At 43.5% G+C, this 25074-nt stretch overlaps 1 protein-coding gene, 1 non-coding gene and 1 pseudogene across 6 annotated transcripts in view; 2 read left to right on the top strand and 1 right to left on the bottom strand.

Moving 5' to 3' along the window:
* Window positions 1-6233: 6233 nt before the first annotated feature.
* Trnav-uac (transfer RNA valine (anticodon UAC)) lies at window positions 6234-6306 on the bottom strand. The gene has a single exon. It is a non-coding gene; the product is annotated as a tRNA-Val (tRNA).
* Window positions 6307-6399: 93 nt separating this feature from the next.
* The window catches only part of Ppef1 (protein phosphatase with EF-hand domain 1), a 146023-nt gene continuing 127348 nt past the window's right edge, over window positions 6400-25074 (top strand). For 3 of the 5 annotated variants that reach the window (XM_021245366.2, XM_087193675.1, XM_021245365.2), the window contains exons 1-2: window positions 6412-6502; window positions 18825-18940. The gene's annotated coding sequence lies outside the window, so the exon portion shown is untranslated. Of the gene's footprint in view, window positions 6503-18824; window positions 18941-24024; window positions 24230-25074 lie in introns of those variants that run through there. The other 2 variants (XM_087193672.1, XM_021245367.2) reach the window with 2 other exon arrangements.
* LOC147823264 (protein NipSnap homolog 1 pseudogene) lies at window positions 10758-17903 on the top strand (annotated as a pseudogene).

Raw genomic sequence — 25074 nt, 5'->3', positions numbered from 1 at the left:
TTCTGGAGCTCAGTGGGAAGCCCAGAAAGGCCCTGTGCTCTTCAGAGCTAATGTCTCCATGAGCACATAACCCGAGTCCTACAGCTGTCCTCAAGAAATACAAAGTAAATGAGCACCTAGCATCAGGTTGACTTGGGGGTTGGTAATCCAGGCAGCTCCTCCCACCACCATCAAGAGGAGCTGGTAGTGGCCAAGAGGGAGTTTCCCAAAGGCCCAATCAGTTGGGCAAACACCAATTGTGCCAAGACTCTCTTTGTGTGTGTGGGGGTGAGGGGTGTTAGTCATCGATTGTGGCTTTAGTAACCAAATAACCAAATCAATTTGGCTCAAGGCTGTGACTGCTACCATCTAGGGTCTATTCAGCTACAATTGAGCAAACCCAGAGTTCAAATGAGGCTCAGTAACTTGGTCTTCAGGGACTTATGCCTTCCTCCATGTGATGTTGTTAGTGGCCCAGGCCAGTTTTCACATTCTGCAGAAACAAAGCAGAAGGCAAAAAGGAAAAGGGAAGGGGGTAGGGGACCCTTGGCCACTATCTGCCTGTGGAGAGGAAGGGGCCAAGAAGAAGCCTGTTTTCTGAGCCATTTCCTACACTCCATCAGATTTTGGGCTGTGTGTGTGTGTGTGTGTGTGTGTGTGTGTGTGTGCGTGCATGTTGCCCAGGCTCCTCTCCCCAGGAAGCATTTGTGCGTAGGCAGCTTGGGATTCTGAGGTGCCAGATCCTTATGGAAATGAGCAAAGAAAGAAGGAACAACAAGCATTTTACAGGAAACCTGTCACGAGGGGAGCAACAATGGGGCTGCTGCAGTTCCCCAAAATGATTTAATCATCAAAAGACTGGAGAACAAAGGCAAAAGTAGTTTTTGACTGCAACATATTATACCAGAAAATAACCTCATTGAAATAAAAAGAAAGAAAAAAGTTAGCCTTTAAAGGGAAAACAGTAAAAGGTTTCGATCATGTGGTTGCATATTTTTCTGCCTGCTCAGATTTTTTTCTGATTCTTCCACATGTTATGGTGAGATGCCTGCCACTCACCCATCTTAGGTTTTTGCAATATGGGCTCATTCTGCTCTTTTGTCCAAAGGGCCCACTCTACTGGGGAAAACCTTGTTAACCACAGCAGGAAAATTCAAGATATGACTATTTCTCCAAATGAACCTTGCAAGCCCAAGAGGAAAAGTGTGCATTAGAGACATATCATCAAATACAGGCCATTCCTTCCCATGGAGACCAGAAGAAGCCAGGGAGAAAGGCATAAAACTATGAATGATAAAAACTGTCTGTAACTGGCTTCCAGTCTACTTGAGAAACAAGAATAACACACAGGAGAAACACAGCAGGCTGTAATAATGTCCCTCTTGGGCAGGAGAAAGATGGAAATTGCTTCTGGTGTGAAAGTGCTACTATTTTAGGCAATGGGCATATTCATGAGTAAATCTGTTATCTGTTCGTGCTTCAACACAGATGAACCTCAAAGACATAATGCTAAGCAAAAGACAAAAGACCACACGTCCTATGATTCCATTTAAATGTGTCATGTCCAGAAGAGGCAAATTTATAGAGACAGAAAATAGATTTGTGGTTGCCAGGAGCCGGGGAGGGGATCAACCAAATGGAGTAGGCGTGAGAGCTTAATGTTTGGGGTGATGAAAATGTTCCAAAATAGATTGTGTGCATCAAGTATCTGTAAATATATTAAAAACTATTAAACTGTACTCTTTAAATTGGTGAATTTAATTATATGTAAATTACATTTCAGTAAAGCTGCTTTTTACAAAAATCTGTAATTCCCAATGTTTGGCACACCTGCAAAAGGGACCAATTTACCTGCAAGATGGATTTTTGTTGTTGCTTTTATATAATAAACATGACCAAGTAATGGCATATAATAACAAGTAATAAACAGGACCGAGTATTTTAAGAGATTGGATGTTTTTAAAGTCACAATTAGCATATCATTTAAATGTGCAATCGAAGACAAATAGAAGCTTGACAGTTTTACGACATTAGTGGTGCTGTGTTGATGTGTGTGCTCCCAAATAAAAGGAGAAAGATTGAGCTAATAAGCCAAGTCAATCCATTTACCTTACTTCAGTGTGATAAGGACTCACAGCTGCTGAACAACAGAAACAGCAAAGAGTCAATCAGACAAAGAAGCTTTGTCTTTAGGTTCCCGGTTGTTGATGGAATGGATCATTCCCTGATTAAGTGCAATGATTGTGTCCTGTATTTTTCCTGCCCCCAGGACAATCCCTGTGGCTCAAGGTAGAGCACACAGGAGGTCACTAAGTCACACTAGCCATTTTTGGCTGGCTGGTTTCCTCCCACATGCTGTGAGGGCAAGGGCCCAGGTTGGATGGGTAAGAGAATTTATGTACTCTTAGCCTTCCCACGGAACTACATTCCCTTTCACGTGGTCAGATGATCTCTCTGTTCTTTCTGTACATTTCTGGAGCTCCTCAGTGAATGCACAAAGACTGATAAGCCAAGGAACAGGAAAAGAGTGCTGCCCTCTATGCCAACAGCGTGTCTTTTATTATGATGTTCACTAAGTAGGCAGGTCTAATTTATCTGTTTGTTTGCTTTGCTTTTTGAGACAAGGTCTTGCTATGTAGTTCAGTTTGACCCTGAACTCACTATGTAGCCCAGGCTGGCTTCGAACTCACAGCCTCAGCTTCCTGAGTGCGGGAGTTACAGGTGTGTGCCACTACTCCCAGCCAGTGGCAGGTCTACCTTAAAAACACATTGGTGAATTTTTAGAGGACTTCTTCCCATTTGGAGGTCATGGACCAGGACTGGATGACTAAGCACTGCCAAAGCAACCAAGATCTGCCCCGTGGGTCAGGTTCTTCCAAAATTTTTGCCCCATGAAAGATACTCAGGCATAGGTTCTTGAACAAATGGACAAACAAATGCACCCCAATGCCAGCCATGAAAGAGAAGTCTAAGGGCCAGCACTGTGGGTGTCTGTGAACCAGAGGTATTTGGTTCTAAACCTTGAATGACTCTACTTGGATCTTCTTGCAAGGAAAAAGTAAGGAACAAAATCCCCAAAGCATCTTAAAGCATTAAGTATTACAGAACAAGGGAGATATAGCTTAGTGGTAGAGCATGTGTGAGGCCCTGGGTTGGATCCTCAGTACCCTCCCCACTAAAAAAGTTACTAGCACAGGCTGCTTGCTGACTCTCAATTGCAAGGAGGAAAAACAATAATAGAAAATTGGTTGAAATGAACCCTGCTTAGAAATATATCTTGGAATTTGCAAAAAGACCTTGGGATTATATTGTCACAAGTCTTTCTAACTACTGAGAAATGTGACTAAACAACAAAAGTAGGTTTTCTCTCAGTAAAATATAGTGAGAGTGTAGAGGAGAATGATACAAACAGGAATTCTTGTCTGTCCACCGGGTCATTTGTAGGTTGGAGAGGCCTCCTCCTCCCTGCCCTCTTCGTTTATTTCCTATAATGTTCACAAATACACAAGAACCGCAAAGAAGACATTGAATTTCTAACGTCCAAATGAATCCGAGAGGGAATTCTGAATTGATGGGTACTTGAGAATTGAGAGAGGCACGAAAGCATATTATTTCTAAGATTGAGAGACTTTAAATGTTGATTTGGCTGACATTTTAGGGATTTGTCTTTAATGTTTTCTTATGTAAGCGCATCACTCCTGCCAGGGCTACATTTAGAAATTTCAAAATGATAGAGTATACTGAGTCTTTGAGGTTTCCTGACTCTCAGTTGGATTATACTTTTGATTAGATTTCAGTGGTGCCCGGTGTGTTATGTTAATCCATATTTAAAGTAGGATGGCCTTATGTTCCAATCTGCCTGGGACAGTCCTGGCTTAAACCTGTTGTCCCAGCAGAATTATTAATAGCATCCTCCTCTACTATCAGTAGTATCCTGTTTTGGAAGATTAAATTCTTCAAGCACTTTAACTTTGACTCCTAAATGTTTTCAAGAATGCCTCACGCATGGGCTCAGTGGCAGAATACTTTCCTAGGATGTATGAAGTCTTGGGTTCAATCTCTAAAATCACACACACACACAAAAGACTACTTTGTGTTTCTCATTAGTTGTTGTTGCGAATAATTATTTTATATAATGTCGGAGACCCTTCTTTTCTGTTGGATTTTAAGCATCCTTTGAACTTTAAAAGGCTGCTTACAGAAGCAGAAAGCCAAAGCCAAGACAATGACAATAATATCCACACAAAGACAACTGTCAATTGTTAAAAACACATGTTAACATGTGTTGCTAATACTATTAATTATTCAAGTTCTATTTCTATTTTATCAACTATATTATTAAATTATGTCATTAAGTATGTAGTGGATGCCAATGGCTGAATAGCACATACCTTCATAGCCAAAGAGAAGTAATAACAAGAAGACTTCTATCTTGCCAGGCATTTCTCCCTCGTCCTTGGCCACAGCTCTGCCTTACTGAACTGGGGAGCTTGCCCAAGGGCAGGGGATTAACCTGAGCACTGGCCTCATTAAGCATCTTATTCCATTTAGTTCTTAGATCTTCAGCTGAGCCCCATCAAGTTAACCCATATAGTTACTTCCCTCAATAGGGAAGTCTCTGAGAAGACACTAAGAGTGACTGAGGTTGATTGAGCAAGGGCAATATTGGTTTAATTCTACTTAAATGTAAGAGAAGTGATGGGGGAAAATAGGAACTAGAATCTGAAGACTCCAGTCTTAATCCTTTCTTCATCATTACCTTCTAGGATAACCTTGAGTAATTTCTTGCCAAAGAGGCACTAACATTCTGTTATCTGTATGGCAGTGCCATCCTATTCACTATGGAAAATACTAGATTTGGTGGTGGGAGGCAGGGGACAATTAACACAAAGATACTGTGAGATACTGTTTAATAAAAAATTGGAGACAAAACATCCATGGTTAGGGCTGGTTAAGCAAATCAGGAAGGCAGCATGCGTAGCCAGGGAGGGTTCAGAGCACAGCTTTCCAAGGTAGACTTGGTGCAAATCCCAGTGCTGCCAATGGCTGTCATCTGTGACATGATAATGATAAAAATGCCTACTTCATAGAGTAACTTTAAGTTTTAAATGTGATGATGTTGTATGTATAAAATACTCAGAGCAGCTGGGGATGTAGCTCAGCAATAGAGCCTTGGGTAGCATGCAGGACCCCAGCACCGAAAAACAAAACAACCACAAAAACCCCAAAACACACACTTAGAACAGTGCTTGGCATACTCAGCTAACATTATCACATAGCCAGTAAGAGTCAAGCTGATGGGAGGAAAAAGGGAATGGCTAACCAATGGGTATTGAGTTTCAGTTTTGCAAGATAAAGTTCTTTAGATCTGTTTCACAACAATGTGAATATACTTTACTGAACTGTACACATAATGGTTAAAATGGTTTAGAAAAAGAATTAAGTTGATTATTAATTATAGGGAAAAACATGTGCCATACTCTTGGCTTAGAAAAAGATGCAGATTTATATACTATAGCCAGGGTAGTGGAAAAAGCTGAGAAAAATATCAAACTTCCCCTCCCCCTGGCAGTTTTTTGCCACCACTATCCCATCCCTGGCCCACACCTTGGGCCCAGAGTCCCAGACAACTTTCCCTCATTCTTCTTGTCAAAGATGAAAAAGGCCAGAGTTAAAAAAGGAAAAATGCCCCCCTCACCCTCAACCGAAACTGTAATAAAACCTTAAAGAGGAACAGAAAGGAACTAGAGAAGCATTTGGTCAATCAGCATTTATTAGAGGTCGATAAGCCTGACACTTAGTCTATAGTGTATGGATTCTTCATTAAACAGGTGAATGTCTAGTCCACTAACCCTACTGCTATATTAAAAAGAAAAGGACTATGTGTTTTGTGCTCTGTATTTTAGAGTTTAATGAAATATTAAACCTTTAATCATGATCAACCTTGAACAATTCAACCGCAGTCAAAGTGCTGCAGTATTGACACATATTAGTTGCAGGCTTTTGTGGGGCTGGCCTTGGCTCCAGGGAGAGGCCGCCAGGAGCACCAGCAGGAAAGGTGGGTAGGGCCCCGCGGAGACTAGGACTTGTCCCTGCCTCCACCCTGGGCTCTAAGGTCCAGCGATGGCAGCTGTGACTTTGAGGGATAGAAGATATCTGCCATTTCGCTTCTGACATAAAAATATGCTAAAAATATTTTTAATTAAAAAGGAGAAAGCACGATAGCAAAAGTGAAAAATATCTACCCCCAACTCTGGTTCCACTGGGGCTCGAACCCAGGACTTTCTGCGTGTAAAGCAGACGTGATAACCACTACACTATGGAACCTTTGCGCGGGAAACCTTCCTTGGTAGTCTATTCAAGTGTTACGTCAGAACTAGCGCCTCCGCCAATCCCCGCGCTTCGGCCGTGGCCCCGCCCCACCCCGCCTCTCCCTGGCGGCCTGGAGTTCGCGACGGGATCCGGCTTTGGAGGGTTAGAGCTTCTCTCTCCCCGCGCCTCAGACTTCCTGCCGCTTGTTACAGTACGTGAGTCGGGCCGGGGACCTGGTCACCCTCCTGGCTGAGAGCGCAGTCTCTCTAACTACCTGACCCCAAACTTTCTTTAGCCAAAGCGCCTGCGGGCAGAAGTGCGCCCCGAGGGGGCACAGTTCTTTCTGGCTGCTTACTTTCCCTTTTTTCTCTCGGGCAGACAGCCCCAGCGCTGGAGACTGAATGCACAGCAGGGAGGACGGCAGCGCCCCTTGGAACTGATGATTCGGGCCGCTCGGGCTTGGGGAGCCTTTTTATTGTTTTTGGTTTTTTCAGACAGTCTTGCTATGTAGCCCAGGCTGGCCTCGAACTCGTGGGGCTCCTCCTACCCCAGCTTCTCCAGTGCTGGGATGACAGGCTTGTGCCACCACCCCAGGCCAAGGTGCCATTTTTATGCTGGCATCTGCCCTGCTGGGGTAGGGAAACCCAGTAGGCCCCTGGGCCAAGGGTAGAGACTTCCCACTTCCTCTGACTTTCTCCCAGCGTTCTTCCCCCTCCACAAGCCATAGACAGATTAAAAATCACAGGCCTTTCTTTTGGTCCCATTTGTATAGGGGTAGGGGCACTGGTGGTGTGCACTGGTGATGTACACAGGCCATCTCTTTTGTGGCTGCTGAGGGAAGCAGCACTGGCCACATAATTTGAGGGGCCCTGGGTTGAAATGAAAATGCCGGGATATGTGTTCCTAAGTTATTAAGAATTTCAAACGGTGACAGCAGAGTATTAAACCTCGCACGGGCCTGTGTGTGCAGCCCCTGGGCCTGGTGGTGTGCTTCCAGGACTGTGGCCGAGGTAAGGCGCTGGGCCCCTCCAGCACAAAGGGCTCCTACATGATCTCTCTTCTTGGTATTTCATTGGCAGTGTCATTTTGCCTTCACTAGGGATTCTGGGTGGATCTTTGTCACCATCCTAGGATTGGTCGCCACCCTCAAGCTTGAATACCCTTAAAAACTATTTGGGGCTGAGTCATCTTTAAGAGCTCATGTGGACTTGACCCGTAGGCAACAGTTGTCCTTTTCCCTGGCTTCTGAGGTTGACAGAATGATAGAGAAATGATACTGATTGTACCAGCTTCAGCCAACTCTTGTCTCCCTAAGAAGGCAGCTGGAAGAAACAGGTGGAGGAAACGAGCCCTAAAGTGGGGGTCACAATCTGGGTTTTTTTCTTGAGCACTTTTGAGAGACATCAGTTCACCTCCCAAGTCCCAGTCTCCTCCTCTGTGAAATACAAGGTTTGGGCTAGACACCCCTGCTGTCACCTCTGGGTCTAAATATTATCCCTGTTTTCTAGGTAGAAAGATGGAGGCAGTTAGCCATCATGTGATGATTTCTGCAGAACTTGTAGAGGCAAACCTGCAGTTAGTGCTTGGGTTTTCTAGTACTGTTTCCTATGTCCTCAGTTAGCTTCTTGTAATATTCACCGCAGGGCCCCTTTCCAGTCTGACTTTTTGTTGATACTTTTCTAGAGGCCTTTTGAGCACTTGTTGGCTAGATTGAGAGCCATGAGATGACCATGAGTGGCAAAAGACAAATTCATAAAAGCTCTGTGTTTACTGCTAGTCAGAGAGCCATAGTAACTCATGGGAAACCCAGTGGTAAGTACATCCCACCTGTTTCCAAGCTCCTGTCAGTACAAAGCAAAACTGCCAAGAACTGGCCCTAAAATTATACCCACCAGTTGTGTTTTGCTTTGTGTCTCCGTGTTTTGCTGTCCCTCCAGTTTTCTATCTGCCCTTGGCTATAAGGGTGGTTCGTCAAGTGCAAGCTCTGGCCAAGTTCCCACACTTATCCTCCGTGAAGCAAAGAAACTGGTGCCTCTGTAATGCATGCAACAGAGATTTCCACCTTTACGAAAAGCTCTTGTTCCTTTTCTCTGTTTTGACCAGAAGGGAGACTTTAGTCAGAAGTCAGATTGGGAGATTCCCTGCCCCTCTGAAAGTGTAGTCGCAATGTTTATTATTAGTAAAGTACAATGTGGTTTAATTATTCCTGGGCAATAGCCCCGTGAAGTAGTCATGATAAGTGGTTTTTGTTTTGAGATAGGGTCTTACTGTGTACTCCAGGCTAGTCTTGCCCTTGAAATTGCTATGTAACCCAGGCTGGTCTTAAACTTGTGATCCTTCTGCCTTTGCCTCCCGAGTGCTGGGATTATAAACCACCACATTATCTCCATTTTTCAGCTGAAGAATTAGAATCCCTTGCCTACTACCCTCCCGCTGTTGAGTGGCAGAACTGGGCTTAAACTCAGCCTGCTGATACCTAATTTATTGTACAAAGCCCAAGTCCATAAAGGCTACATATTGTTCCTCTAAAAGTGGCATTGGTGTCTTGTCATATTTTGTATGCATGCTAATGAGGAAATGAATACCTTTTTAAACAAAATCTTTGATGGTAGGGACCATGAGTCTACTAGAAACAACTGTTGGTGACTGACTATTGAGAAGCCATGGAGAGTTGGGTAATGCCTCAGGCGGCCACAGTTTTGCCTGGTACTTCAGTCTGTTCAGTTATATTTGTGAGACTCGACACTCCTAGGCACATCCACAGGCATATGAACAACTATAAGAAAAATATGCAAACAAACTAATACGAGTCATTTCAAGTTTTCCAGGCCCTCTGATTTCTCAGATGTCTGGTGTTGCTTACTCAGTCTTTAGCTTAACTTGACCTAAGAGACCAGAGCCCCAAACATTGATTTCAGGAAGCCTAATTTACCTGATTTCATTTAGAGACTATTGTGCTTTGTCCTTCAGCCAACAGCTCATCATAATTCAGAATAGCTTGAAACTACCCTACTGGGATAGATATTTGTTGCCTTTTGCCACCTGTGTTTTTATAGTCCCTTTTATCTCTCTGTCTTCTTACTCAGCTCGAATTCTGTGGTCATTTTCATCACTCACTGGTTTGCTTCTTCGTTGCTTCCTTGTACTAGTTGGCAAAACCACAATCTGTTAAATCCAGCTCTCTCCCTACTCTGTCTCTGAACATGGCCCAAGAAAAACACATCCAGGCCAACTGGTTTCACATCAAATTTATTACTTCTTGCCTCAAGTGAGCCCTGCAGTCCAGAATCGTGTCCACTTCTCCAACAGAACAGTTTCGTATCTTCTCTTCTGTTATAGTTTTTATGTGGATGTTCCCCCAAAGCCCTGTGTGCCCATTGGTGAGGCTTTTGGAAGGTGATTGGATCATGAGAGTGTGATACTCATCAATGATTAGTCCATTGCTTCCTGCCTGCCATGCTTTGAGCTCTTTCTCCTCTGCCATGCCGTCCTGCCTTGGAGCCAGGCAACTATGGACTAAAACCTCTATAAACTGTGAGCCAAAATAAACCTTTTCAAGCTGGGCATGGTGGTGCACGCCTGTAATCCTAGCACTCTGGAAGCTGAGGCAGGAGGATCACCACAAGTTGGAAGCCACCCTAGGCTGCCTAGAGAGTTCAAGGCCAGCCTGGACTATAATAATGAGACCCTGTCTCATAAACACCAAAAAACAAAACAACCCTTTTCTCCTTTAAGTTGTGAGTGTCGTGTTGGGTATTGTGTTCCAGCAACATAGCAAGTAACTAAGACATCTCCCTCACCCTCCTGGGGCTCCTCCCCTAACCTGAGTTATAGGGATGACCCTGCTTCCTATTTTGGTGAAAAAAATGAAAGCTATCTGAAGAAAAACTTTCACAAGGACTCTTGCCAGCGTCTGTAGCCTTCTTCCTCTAGATCAGGGTTTCTCCAGCACAGCCACGTGGATTGGGACTAGGTGACCCTGTTGCGGGGGCTGTCCTGTGTATGGTAGGATGTTTTGCAGCAGGCCTGGCCTCTACTCAGTAAATACCTGTAGCACCCCGTCCAACACCTAGTTGTGACACCCCACAATGTCTGAGAGGGACAAAACTTGTGGGGGCTATTTGGCAATGTCTAGAGATACATTGGTTAGGAGTCAGGGAGCTATTGGCTTGTAGTGGATAAAGGCCAGCGATGCTGGTTAACATCCTACAGTGCACAGAAGAGCTCTCTATGAGAAAGAATTATCTGGCGCCAGGTGTCAGCAGTGTCCGAGTGGAGCAATCCTCCATGCATATCTCGACCCAAGCCCTGCACTGGTGCACTCAGTCCCACCTGCTTCTGCCTCCTAAAGGATCACTCTAGCAATTCCCTCTTCTTTCTTCTACATCATTATTTCCCCCACTGTGTCGAGTCATTCTGATCAGCATATAGGCATACAGTAATTCCTCCCATTGTTTGGAACAGTACAATCAAATTTAATGGTTAGGTTCAACGGTGACCTTATGGGGAAATTTGATGCGGTTCTCTTCCAATTCAGTTCAGAATCGTGGAAAGAATTATGTTCGTGAACCAAGGCACCACTGTAACCTCAATCTCATTCCTGCCTCTACTTTCATCTATTTGCTCTTCTTGATAGCAAAAGTCTTGGGTTTGTCTATGGTGGGCTCTCTAGTTCTACTCACCACATTGGTATTTGCTCCCACCACTCCACCAAAATTCCTCAGGTCTCGGTCACCGGTGACTTCCACATTGTGACCCAGAGCAATTCTTAATTTTATTTGACCAATTAGCAGCATTTCAAACCATTGATCCCTCCCTCTTTTTTAAACACTTTTCTCTCTTGCCTTTTAGGATGCCACCCTCTCATGATGTTTGTCTCCTACCTTGTTGCTTACTCCTTTTCCAGCACCTTTGCTGGATCCTCATCTTGTTGCCCTTTAAGTATGGCTACTCCTCAAATCTTGGCCTTTGGACTTCGCTGTTCATTCTCACCACCCTTATGACCTCATTCAATCTAATGGCTTTAAATAGCATCTTAACCTAGATGATTCCAAATGTCTCTCTCTGGTCCACACTTTTCTCCTGAACTCCAAACCTGCATATTTAACATCTCTATTAAGATGTCTAACACGTATCTCAAACCCTTTATATCTGCATCTGAACTCCTGCCCTCCAGCCCCTAAGTCTGTTCCTTAAGCTTCCTTATTTCAGGTAATGGCAACTTCATTTTTCTGTTCATTTACACCTAAAACTTAAAATCTTACTTGATTCTTTTCTTCTTATACCCCAAATGTAATCTCACTAGCAAAGCCATTGGCTCCACTGTCAAAATCTATTTAGAATCTAGTGGCTTTCTACCATCTCCCTGCTACCACCTCAATTAAAGCCACCTGGACCCTTGCCAACAGCCTGATAGGCTGGCCTGGCAGCTTCTGCCCTTTTCTCCCTACAGACTATTACCTTAGGAGTCAGAGTGCTCTTTTTAAAATCTGAGTTAAGGTGCGCCTGGTGGTGCATGCCTGCAGTCCTAGCACTCTGGGATGCTAAGGCAGAAGATTGTAACTTCAAGCCCAACCCGGGCAACTTAATGAGATCCTGTCCCAAAAGAAAAAGTAAAAAAGGGAGCTAGGGATATAGCTCAGTGTGAAGGCCCTGGGTTCAATCTCTAGTACCACAAAAGACAAAAACAAAAAAACTGGGTTAGATTTTGTCAGTTCTTTGTTCAAAATCCCTTCAGCAGCTCCTCACCTTAACTGAATAAAAGTCCAAATTTAGTAGCCTCCCCACTCATTAGCTCTCTGATTATATATCATATTACTTTTCCTTTCGTTTTGTTCCATTCCAGCCACTCTTGCCTGTTTGCTGTTCTTCCAGCATACCAGGCCTCACCTTAGGGTTTTTGTGTCTGCTGTTCCCCAGCCTTGCATACTCATTCTCTTAGATGGGCCTGTTGCTTGTTCTATCATATTATGCAAATATTTACCTACATATCTTCTTTCAATGAGCCCTTTCCTGATTGCCCTATAGAAAATTCCTGTTAGCCTTTTTCATTCACCTTAAACTCAGTTGTCCCCCTTTCCTGCTTATTTTTCTCTGTAGCAGGTTGCATTGACTAAATATCTAGATGTTTACTCATTTGTTGATTGTACATCCCCACCATCCTTGACTAGTCCTAGACTGAAAGCTCCATGAGGGCATGGATTTGGTTTTGCTTGTCTCACTGGTTCACCGAGCCTAAATAGTTGGTAGCACATACTGAGTGCTCAGTATATATCTTGAATAAATTCGTCAGTATAGGGGTGTCTGGATCAGGCCAGTCAGTTCCAATCAGAGCTAATCCTGGGGTTTTGCATGAAATTCTGAGAAGAAACATTTTCTTCTTTGTCCTGGACTCAGATGTGACCTGATCCAGAGGCTGGAATTTCTGCTCCCACCTTCCCATTGCGTTGTCTCAGACAGGGCTCTTAGTTGTATACAACAGAACCTTCCTGTTCAAAGTTAAGATGTTTTTCCTTTTCCTTTTTTTAAGTGGCAGGGATTAAACCCAGAACCTCATGCCTACTAAGCATGTGCTGTACCACTGAGCTACACCTCCAGGCCTACCCATGTAGGATTTTCATAGCACTGCTCCTCTGATAGCTTGGCCAACTGACTTGCTTTGGCCATTTTTGAGTGTGGAGAGAAGTGATGTGTATCACTTACCAGCCAAAACATAAGCGTCACTATGTTTCACACCTTCTGTTTTTCCTTTCGCTATGGGACCAGCAATATCCCAGAGCCAGATTGACCTGAGTCTTAGAGGGAAGACTACATGGTTCGGAACTGCAGCCTACCAGCACTGACTGTGGAATGGAAATGAAGGGTGAATTTGTATTATTGTAAGCTACTGAAACTTGGGGTTGTTTAGCATAACATCCAGTAAGTTTCTTCAGCACTCTCACTAGTTTAAGAAGAAAATAAGTTTATTAAAGGATATTGGGTATCTCCCAGGATCTCTGAGAAGGTCTTGGTGACTCCAAAACCAGGAATGACAACGTCCACACCTCAGTGAAGGACTGCACCAACACAGACATCCACTGCTGCCTTCTCTGAGTACAGATGCAGCAATTTGAATGAGTGATGGACTCCACAATCTTTACTGCCATCTGAAAACCGAACACCTCTGCCAATAACCTTGTCAGAAGATGGCTTTCTGTACTCTCTTCACTTCTTCATGAACAGAAGGCTGTGCCAGAGCTTGGTTTACATGCCTGTACTCTTGCTATAAGAGAGGCTGGGAAAGAAGATTTCTTGTTTCTACTTTGGGAGGGTGATAGGAGTCACAGGTGAGGAATTAGCAAAACCTAGAGAAGAGGTTCTGAGGTTAGTGGGTAACTGCAAAGCATGAAAAACACCCACTACCTGCTTGGGGCCTGGGAATGCAGTGAACACCAAGGGATTTAAGCTGAGAAACAGAACAGTTGAGTGGTGTCATTAAAGTCCTTGAACAACTCATGCCATAAGGGTACCCGCTTCCCTTTAGTGTTTTTTGTTCTGTTTTTGTTTTTCAGTACTGGGGATCAAACCCACAACCTTCTGCATACTAGGCAAGCACTCTATAAGTGAGATTTTTTTTTTAATTTTTAAAATAACTTTATTATCAAACACACACATACAAAAATTAAAACGATTCAAAGAAGAACAACGCAAGGGAAAAAACCTGCAATAATATTCAAATACAGTAGAACTCAACCAAAACAAAACTGAAAAGCACTTAAACATTTTTCCATATAACTTAAAAAAGCTTCTCAAGCACCAACAAGACACCAGAGGATGTGATTTGTTTCAGAAAGATCCCCAACACCAACACTGAACAAATAGTGGTCTGGAAAAAAACTCCAGTTAGCTAGCAGCCTCCACATAAGCCAAGCTTCTCCCTAATTTAAATTTTGATACAGTCATATGACATGCGATGGAAACACAATCCAAGAAATATGTTATTAGGCAATTTCATCCGTGTGTATCCTTAATTACACTATCAGTTTCTCACACTAGAGAAACTATTCAGTATTTACACATGTGTGTCCTATTTATTTCACTTAAGAGTATGGCCTCAATATGCATCCATTTAGCTATAAATGTCTCTAGTTTCTCATTCTTTATGGCTGAGTAGTAGTCCATTTTATAAAAAAAACACGTCTTCTTTATCCAGTTTCCAGTTAATGGGCACTTGGGCTGTTTCCAAGCTTTTGCTATTACGAACTGTGCTGCTATAAACATGGGTGCACATATATCACTGTGGTATGATTCTTTTAATTCTTTTGGGAAGATACCCAGCAGGGGGATAGCTGGGTGGAATGGGACCTCTAAGCCTAAATCTTTGAGGTAGCTCCATACCTATTTCCACAGTGGCTGCACCAGTCTACACTCCCACCAACAATGGAGAAGGGTTCCTTTCTCCCCACACCCCCGCCAGCATTTGTTATTGGCTGATTTCTTGATAGCAGCCATTCTTTCTGGGGTGAGGTGGAATCTCAGTGTTGTTTTCATCTGCATCTCTCGAATGACCAGTGATGTTGAACATTTTTTCATATATTTATTTGCTGCTTTTACTTCTTTGTCTGAGAAATGTCTGTTCATTTCAGATGCCCATTTTTGAATTGGGTCTTTGAATTTGGGGGGGTCTGATTTTTTTCAATTCTTTATATATTCTAGATAGTAGTCCTTTGTCTGAGGTACAGCTGCTGAAAATTTTTTCCCATATTGTAGGTCGTCTCTTAGCTCTGTTGGTGGTTTCTCTTGCAGTGCAGAAGCTTTTTAATAAGATGAGATCCCAGTTGCTGATTCTTTGTGCTAGCTCCCGTGCCACTGAGGTTTTGTTCATAAAGTCTTTTCCTATATCCTCCAACCTGCGCCGCTCCAACATGGCCCCGCGGCTTTGCAGCATCTCCGAGGCGACGCAGCTGCTGCTGGGCAGCCCGGGACCCAGCGCGGGGGTCGCCGTGGCTGCGGCTGCGGCTGCTGCCCGTTCCTATTCCAAGGACAATGAAGGCAACTGGTTTTGCTCCCTGTTTGTCCACAACGTAGACCCCCGGAAGGATGCCCATTCTACCCTGCTGTCCAAGAAGAAGACCGGCAGCCTCTATAAGATCCAGTTTCACAATGTGAAGCCCGAGTGTCTGGATGCCTACAACAGTGTGACGGAAGCTGTGTTGCCAAAGCTCCACCTGGATGAGGATTATCCCTGCTCGCTCATGGGCAACTGGAACACGTGGTATGGGGCAGGACCAGGCAGTGCATCTGTGGCGCTTCTCAGGCGGCTACCCAGCCCTCATGGACTGCATGAACAAGCTCAAAATCAACAAGGAGTACCTGGAATTCCAAAAGGAGCGGAGCTGTATGCTGCTGTCCAGGAGAAACCAGTTGCTCCTGGAATTCAGCTTCTGGAATGAGCCACAGCCTAGAGCAGATCCCAGCATCTATGAGCTGAGGACATACAAACTCAAGCCAGGAACCATGATCGAGGGGGGCAACAACTGGGCTCGGGCCATCAAGTACCGGCAGGAGAACCAGGAAGCTGTGGGTGGCTTCTTCTCGCAGATAGGAGAGCTCTACGTGGTACATCATCTCTGGGCCTACAGAGACCTGCAGTCTCGGGAGGAGGCTCGAAATGCTGGCTGGAGGAAGAGGGGCTGGGATGAAAATGTCTACTATACAGTCCCCTTGGTGCGACACATGGAGACTCAGGATCATGATCCCCTTGAAGATTTCGCCTCTTCAGAGATGCTGCTGTTACCTCCACCTCTTTCCCCTTCTCTCTCAGGGCAGCCTGGGGCAGAGGAACTTCTGGTCCTGCTGTCTTGGTTTTCTCTGGGCTCTGAGAGGACTCCGACAGGTAGAGAGAGTTCAGCTCAAAGATGACAAGGTTCTGAGGGGTTATAGTTCTGTCCAGAACTCCCTGCCTTCCCTGTCCACCTCGTTCCCTCTGCTGGAAGTAGTTTCTAAGTTCTCTGAATGAAGAATAGCAAACTTTTAGGTCTTGTCACATTTCGCCCCTAAGATTACTCATCTCAAGGCCTCCTGTCCCCAGATATCTTCATGGAAATCCTTGGTTTAGCTTAGTTGCACAGAAGGTAGGATAACCAGTGGTTAGAGGTGGGGTGGGAAAGGAGGAAGTCAGACCAGGCATGGCCCTCAAGAATTCCCTGGTCTCCACTGGATCACCCACTTGGTGGACAAGCAAGTCTGAGCCAGGTTCCTCTTGCTCAGAAAAAGCTTGGAACTGCCATGAACCCTCAGCTGTCAAGAGATCCAGAATTCTACCCAGTGAAGCTAAAGAAAAGGATTGGGATAGGGAGAATTTGGGAGCAGGAGACACATGGAACAGAAACGCAGAAGCTAGCACATAGAATTCAGAACTTGAGTTTGAACTGCAGAATTTGGAATACCGAATTGGGAGATAGAACAGAAGTGACAGAGGACCCCTTGGGTGGTCTAGATACTAGACAAATGAAGAGAGGCTGATTTCCCCTTACGTAATGAGTTTGAAACTAGAATATGTAGTTCTGGCCTTTCTCCTGCCAGCTCCCTTCTTCCTACAGGCAACACTACAGGCCAAGGCCAGTATTTCCATCACCCTGCACTTCTTCTTCTCCACCTGACATTCTGTCATCCTAACCCTCATTTTCCAGAGCCATGAGATCTGTGGGACAGGATCAGTGACTCTGGGGACCTCCTCAGTGAACCCCGGTCCCAACCCCTCGGTAGCTTGATTTTGCCTCCCTACCAGGAAAACATGGAGTTGCTGATGGAACCAATTAAATATTTACTATAAAAAAAGTCTTTACCTATACCAATGTCTTCAAGAGTTCTACCTAACTTGTCTTCCAGCAAATTTAGTGCTTCTGTCTTAATATTTAAATCTTTAATCCACTTTGATCTTAATTTAGTGCATGGTGATAGGTATGGGTCTAGTTTTAATCTTTGGCAGGTTGAAATCCAGTTTTTCCAACACCATTTATTATCTAGGCTATCTTTCCTCCAATGAGGATGGTTGGCTCCTTTGTCAAAGATGAGGTGGCTGAGCATATCTGTAGTCGTTTCTGTATCTTCTAATCTATTCCACTGATCCTCAGGTCTGTTTCTTTGCCAGTACCATGCTGTTTTTATCACAGTAGCTTTGTAGTATAGTTTTAAGTTGGGGATTATAATACACCCAGCCCTATCTCTGTTGCCTAAAATTTCTTTTGCTATTCTAGGTCTCTACCAGTGAGATTTTAAAAAAATTTTATTTTGAGACAGGCTCTCACTAAGTTGCCCAGGCTGGTCTTGAACTTGCAATCCCCCTGCCTCATTCTCCCAAGAAGGTGGGATTATAGGCATACATCACCACATCTGGCTGACCTTTCAGTTATTTGAAGACTACATTCCCAGTTCTACTTAGGCCAGCTGGAATGGCTTTACTGACACTTGGAACAGAAAGACTTGTAACCATCTGTGTGTAAAATGGATGAGCATCAGCACAGTGGCTGATAGCAGTGCCCTGCTTATGCATGTGAAAATTTTTGTTCTCAGTTCCCAGCAAATGGGGATGAAGCTGATGGTCATGGGAATGGCCACTTCTGGTAGGATAAGGCTTTGAGTTACCAGCAGGTCTCAAATATAGCAGAGAATTTGCTTACATGTGACACAGTAACCAGGATAGTTGCAATTATTAGGATGGGCAGCATATCTGTGGCAGTTATTGCTAGTTGTGTTTCCAATATCCATTATTTTCCTCCATAAAGAAAATAAGGAAAACAAACACTTGTGTAGTGCTTGCTATGTATTCTGAGCTCTTTACTCATAGTAACTCATTTAATTCCATAAGAACCCTCTCTTACTTTCTCATCGCTGGGACACAATACCTGACACCCACAACTCTGAGGAGGAAAGGTTTATTTTGGCTCAGCTCACAGTTCATAGAGGTTTCAGTCCATAGTCAGCTAGCTCCAAGGACAGGTGGCATGGCAGAGGGGCCTGGCAGAGAAAGAGAAAGAGCTCATGGCATGGTGCAGCAGGAAGCTGAGAGATAGATCAAAGGAGGGGGGAGAGAGACAGATCTTTCTAGGCCATGCCCCAGTAACCCACCTCCTCCAACCAGGCTTCACCTGTCAAAAGCCCCACCTATAAGTACATGAGGCTTTGGGGAACATTTTAGATATAAACCATAACAAATTTTAAGAGGAAAGTTACTGTTATTATGCTTATTTTACAGGTAAGAAAATTGAGGCATAGAATGATTAGATAACGTAAGTCACACAGCTAGTAAACGATGGAGCTGAGTTTTAAATCCAGGGCACTTGGCTTCATAGGCTGTGTTTGTCCTCTGCACTACACTGCCTGGTTTTGTTTGATTTTGCAGTGTATTCAGCTTGATCTCCCAGTCCCTTACAGATAGGAGAGGTTGTATGACACAGTTCTGGCAAATAAGAGGTATGTGAATAGGTAGGCTTCCAAAACTAGTTCTTTGAAAGGAAATAGACTTAATTGGAATGTTCCCATCTTGACCATAGGCCTTCACTTTCTGCCTGGAATGTGCGTGTGGTACTGGAGGTAGATCAGCCAACTTGTGAATCTAAGTCGACAGCTATGAAGAAGAAAACCATGTGGTTTGTCTGGAAGAAGGAAGGTACCTGAATTTAGTACTTTCAAGTACTTGTTATATGTGAAAAATAAAATCCCTACTTTTTAATGCCACTGGTTAGTGAGAGTTTCAGTTACATGAGAGAAAATACAAACACTACTGATTGAAATTTCCACACTTCTCACCTCTAGGTGTTTCCTATATCATTTTGATAATGTCTTTAATCTGCCCTCAACTCCTGAAGGATTGCTGTGTGTCCCAGTGCATGCTTGCAGTATGTCTAAGAACCACAGTGTCGGCCAGTGTGAGAGGTTTTTTATTTTTAAGGACATGACCTGCCTCCATTTCAAGAAGCTTGAGTAACGTTAGTTAGTACAAAGGACCGATTTGTTCTAGGATGCTAATGGAAGAAAATGGGTTGATGTTGTTTTCCTAATGTAGGATGATATTGGATTTTAATCAGGGCCCTGTTTCCTCTCTCTTAAAGAAACTCAAAAGAGAAGGCAGATGGGAGTGGGGGTAGGGTGATTGATATGCAAAAGCCTGTCTAATAGTGAAGAAGGCCTCTGTGTGGTATTTCTCTCAAGACCAGCTACCTGTAATCTTCAAAATCACCCACAATCACATTCAGCAAGATTAGATTTTATAGAGACAGCCACTCTAGGGAGAAACAGATCAGCTCAAAATACATTGTTACCCCCGCTTACTAACCTGTCTTGAAGTACCCCTAATTTCTAAAGTCATTTTCCTGGGAACTATGTGACTAAGTACAGAACAGTTGGCTACTCCCCACTTCAGTAGCACCCCACTGAAAAGGCAGCATGTGATAGTGGCCACTGAAATGAGCTATGCCCTCCACTTCCACAACACTCGCTGTCTTACTCAGATTTCTGTATGGATTTAGCTGTGCACACAACCAGACCCACCTCTAAGCTATTCTCCATAGTCTGATGGGCAGATTTCAAGAGTGGTGCAGGTATTAAACCAAAATCACCTGTGTACTTCTGTTAGTGATTTTAAGTATGTGGGATCTTTTTGATACAATTATAGTCTGAAAGCTATATACAATAATAAAACCAAAACCAATTAGTAGGTTCTTTAATTCAGAGACTGGCTGCAGAGTAGCAGTTCCTTAGCTAAATCCTGTTAAAATGCAGTGGGTTCTATTTTGTGCAGAATGAGCAGGCTGCCATGACAACTGTGTGAATATTATTTCAATATTAGTCATAGGTTTTTAGCATCTTCCTCAGGGCCCAATGTTCATCCTAAAACCCAGATATACATCTATTCTTAATGAAATTCTCCCAGACATGTTTACAACAAACAAAAAATACTTTCAACTGGCTTTTTCTTTTGGAAGAGAAATCTGAATGAATTTACATAATTGCAAATTTTTTGGTTGTGATTTTTATTACTGTTTTTTTCTTTTGGAAAGGTGATTTGGATGTGAATTTATATTGTGCTTGCCTATAGATTTCATTAAATAGATGCACTGGAGTTTGAAAAGTTCCCCTCTAGGTGTACAAGCTATATGTTAAAATTGTGCATATATTTTTTCATCAAATAGTAGCAGAAGGAATCTTGTGGTTGCAAGTGACAGAAGACCCCACCCAAACTGAGTTAGTTTGAAAATTCCCAAAGAAAAATTTGAACAAAACCCAGCTCCATTTTTCTGACCTTCTCTTGGTCTTCCCTTCTCCCTGTGTCAAGTTCACCCTCTAGACGAGCTCTCCTCATGCTGACAACCTTGCTCAGAACACCACACTTGAGGAAGGTGAATCTTAGCCCAGTGCCCTTTCCGTGAGCCCTGAGGTTCACACATATTGCTTGCCTTCACCCTGAAGGCTCTTGGCCAAGGAGAAAAGAAAGTGCTAACTATCCTAGGCCTGAGTTATGTGTCCATTCCTGAATAATCACGTTGTTTGGGAGGTGGGTTATGTGATTTAGTTTAGGTCAAGCAGGGCTCACCCTTAAAAGTGAGGGATGATACCATTATCATGCAAAACACATGCCTGAGAATCAGGAGAGAGTTGATTTTGAACAGGAAAGTTAAAGTTCTATTAGAGGGAGGTTAAGAGAATATCTGCTAGCCACCTGGTCCGCAAACAGAATGCTGCCCTAACAACTGTTAACACTTACTGAATACCATTGAGACGGGAGATTAGGGGGTGGCCAGCCATCCAGGCAAGTGACGGTGACCTGTCAGTAACAGAGATCCGGGACACCTGTGCCCAAACCCTATACCTGGTACCCATCAGGGAGTGCTATCTTCAATTCTTCTGGTACAAGATCGAGCGGGCTTTTGATAGGATGGCCTAGAGCTGCTGCCGGAACCAGGGATGTAAGGGATGGCAGCCATTATGCTCACGGCCACTGAAGCCTTTATACTGGCCAGCTCTGCACTGTGCAGAGCATGTTTCTTTCCCTACCTTTAATCCCTTTAATAAAGTACCTTTAATACATGTAAAACCTCACGACTTCATTTCCTGTCCAGTTTTTTATTCAGGACAGCAAGAGCCTGGAAAGGACCCCTGGGAAGAGCACAGCCCCCCAGTACCCAGCTAACACTATGAGCCAGGCACCGTTCAAACCACTTCTTAAGTATACTCGTTAGAGCATGTGTTTGGCTGTGTATAATAATGAAAAAGCAGGTGCTTAAGGCAGAAGGGTTCTTTTTTTTAAATTTTTTAATCCTATATGGTATGAAGCCAGGAAATAAGCAGCTTCACGTGTCATCCATGTCTCAGGCTTGCCCTTCCATCTTCCTGTATTATTATTCTCAGCATAAGGCTTTCTTCCTAATGCTCACAAAATGATGGCTGCTCCTCCTCCTGGCATTGTGTCCTGGTTCTAGGCAGAATGGGGGAAGGGCAAAGAGGAAAAGGCTCCTACTGAGATTTTTCCTTTTTATCAGGAAAAAGATTGATGCTTTCCTGGAAGCATCAGTCAGTAGATTTCGGCACTGTGTCAGATGACCACCCTTCACTGCAAGAAAGTCTAGCGAATGAAGTTTGTTTTTTTTTAACTTTTTATTTTTTTAGTTTATTAGTGTGTGGTAAATAATGTTTTCATTTCTCGTGGGCTGAACACATTACCTCCTAGAACAAAATTTGGGTTTTATTGGTAAGCAAAGAAGGTTGGATATTGGTTAGGCTGCTGTCAGTATCTGCCACAGTGTATGTTTTTGTTTTTTTGGTACCAGGGGTCGAACTTGGGACCTGGCGCTTGTGAGACAGGCAGTGGAATCACTGAGCTAAATCCCTGGCCCTGCCACAGTGTATGTTAACTCATTTGTTCCTGTTATGGGCCAGCGAGTGAGAACAATAGAGATGTGCCACACTCTGTGTCAGATTTGAGCCCATTTATTATAGCCGGTGGCCGAGGTGGGCTAGTGCCTAGAAAGTTCTCTCAGCAATGGGAAGCAGTTTGATTTCTCCTTTTAAATCATGCTTTCAGTTGGGGAGGACTCAGGGGAGAGCAAGCAGAATCTTACAGAGGCAGAACCATGCCAGGTTAGTGGGGGGCACAAGGAAGTTTCACACACACTAGGCCAGCTACAAAACATCCTGCAACTGCAGCAAGTTTTCTGCCAAGCAGGATGTGGGTTTTGGGTGCCTTGTCCCAGCACAAGCACTTTGTCCAAGCATGGGTACAAACTGGCATCTAGGCTCAAAATGGAGTGGGGTTGGCTATCACATTCCTTACATCAACCCAATGTAGTTGTTACTATTACTATGCTGGTTTTATAGATGAAGAGGTAGGCATGGGGAGGTTATGTAAATTGTGCACACAGCTGTTAAGTATCGGAGCTAGAATCTGCACTCAAGCAAGCTGACTCTAGAACCGAACACACTGACCCATAGGCCAGAGCACACTTATCTAAGATGCGTACGTATTTGGGAAATGTAGGCCTCTCCAAGTAATGCTAGCTAATATTTGGTTAGCACTTTAAAGTCTGTGAAGACATTTTTTTTAAATCCTTCTCTTTAAATATTATTATCCCCATTTTTAAAATGAGGAAACTGAGGCCTGGAGGAGTTATATAAGTTGCTGAAGGTCACCAGTTGTAAGTGGGAGAGCTGATATCTTATTGGAATTATAAGAACTTACTTCTGGCTCCCTTTTTAAAGTCTTCCTACTTTTCCATGCACAAAGGACGTCATTTTAAATTATTTTTGATGACAACATTTTGCTCTAGGCTCTGTATTAACCTCATAACCTTTTCAGCAGAAACAATCCAGAGATTCTGGCTCTCTCGCCAACTTATTTTCATAGTATTCTTTTCATGTAGCCACACCAGCAGGAATGTGGCACGTCAGTAGGAATGTGTTCAGTAGCAGGTAGCAGAGACTTAAAGGTGTAAGTAATTTTTATCTCACATAATATTCAACCCAGAGCTTCAATCAGAAAATTAATGTGTTAATTATAAACAGCGCTTATTAACCTGTTGAAGGGAGTCATTGAATATATAGAAATTTCTTGACATTAGTTACATCAGGTTAATTTGTCTCTCTTTTCATAAATCAGACTTTTTACTGAGTAAGAATGATGGTCTTCCTTACTGGGGTAAATTACTGAAGCTTCACTGCACTACTAATAGCTCAGTTTGCTTATAATTGTTATTTTTTCTCATTCTTTCCGAATATTTGAAATCTTTAGCTTATGGCCTTGCTTTATGTATGTATGACAGCATTCTTTTGTTTTGGCAATACTACTTGAGTGCAGACCATAAACATCACAAGAACACCACAGAATGCAGTTTGATGTCAAAAGTCCCGAAGGAAGCTGTGGGGTTGTAGCTCAGGGTAGGGCTGCACTCTAAGCCCTTAGTCATCTAAGGCGGTAGTAGAAAGGTTTTGTAAAGAAAGCCATGGGTCTTTCCCTGGTCATGTTCGAGCTAATAGTTGTGACATCCTTCTAAGAAACAAACTATTCTTTATTTTCCATGTTTATGAATACAAACATTGCTGACAGGGAGGCTATGGTGGCCAAAAGAAAGCTTGAGAAACCTGGAATCTGCCTTTCAAGAAGCATGAAGTGGTTCTCTCATCCAGGGTATGTTGCCCACATTCCAGTGGTAGCTACTATCATATTTGCAACCCACGCCTCAGGGTTACCAAGGCAACCTATAAAGAATCATTCTAGAATGTGCCTCTGAAAGGTTCCAGATGAGGAAACCTCTTTAAGTAATACCTATAAGCTCTACTATGGATGACGTTCTGAGCCTTCAGATCAGGCTGAACTATCCAGCAACCAGCCAAGTAGAGCTCTAGGAGTCTGTTTTCTCTGTTTTCTCTGTTTTCTCTGTGGACCTGACAAGACCTAGAAAGAAAGGTAAGGAACACTTCACAGACCAAATGCAGCTAGTGAGCTATGGGTAGGCAGGCTACCCATAGCTACCACGAGTGAAAGTTAAATGTTAATTTATTTTCTCTGTTTGTTGTTTGGCCCAGCTCCTGTGGACTTTATGTTTTATTTGTGAGGTTGATCATACTTTAATATAACTAGATTTACAGAGAAGAATTGGATCACTTGGATGTAATGGAAAGAGTACTGATCACTAAGTCACAAGGTTGTGACTATGGACAGGCTACCCAACTTTTCTAGGCCTGATTTTTCTCCACTATAAAACTGAGACCTCTGACACACTTTCTGAACAAGTTTGAAGGATTAGAGCAGTGGTGGTGAACGAACAGCATGTGTGCTGCTGCGGGCTGTTTGTACCATTGAAAGCTCTAAAAGGTTCCCTATCACAGGACTATAATCAATATCTTTTTTTTTCTGAACCGAGGCTTGAACCCAGGGAGTGATGAGCTACATCCTCAGTGTACCCTCCCACTCCTTTTCTTAATAAAATGTGAGACAGGTCTTGCTAAATTGCCCAAGCTGGCCTTGAACTTGTGATCCTCCTGTGTCAGCCTCCCAAGTAGCTGGGATTACAGGTGTGCACCACCACACCTAGCTGGACTAGAGTATTTTACCACATCACAGGTTTACCTGTTACAGGGCTCTGGGCCAAGAACTTTGTGATGTGCCTACATCAGTTTTGCGCAGTGCCAAGTGCCTTGATATGAGAAGGTTTCTAATCAACATGCAGTATGTTTTTTGTCTATCTTTGTCATGGAATGGCAGACTATAGGTCCTGAAGAAGGAAACTAGGAAGAAATAAATTACCATTG

Source organism: Heterocephalus glaber, unplaced genomic scaffold, assembly GCF_053883595.1.
Source record: "Heterocephalus glaber isolate CG9 unplaced genomic scaffold, H.glaber_assembly_v1.0 deba00001594, whole genome shotgun sequence".
NCBI lineage: Eukaryota > Metazoa > Chordata > Mammalia > Rodentia > Bathyergidae > Heterocephalus > Heterocephalus glaber.
This window is presented reverse-complemented; position numbering and strand designations above follow the sequence as displayed.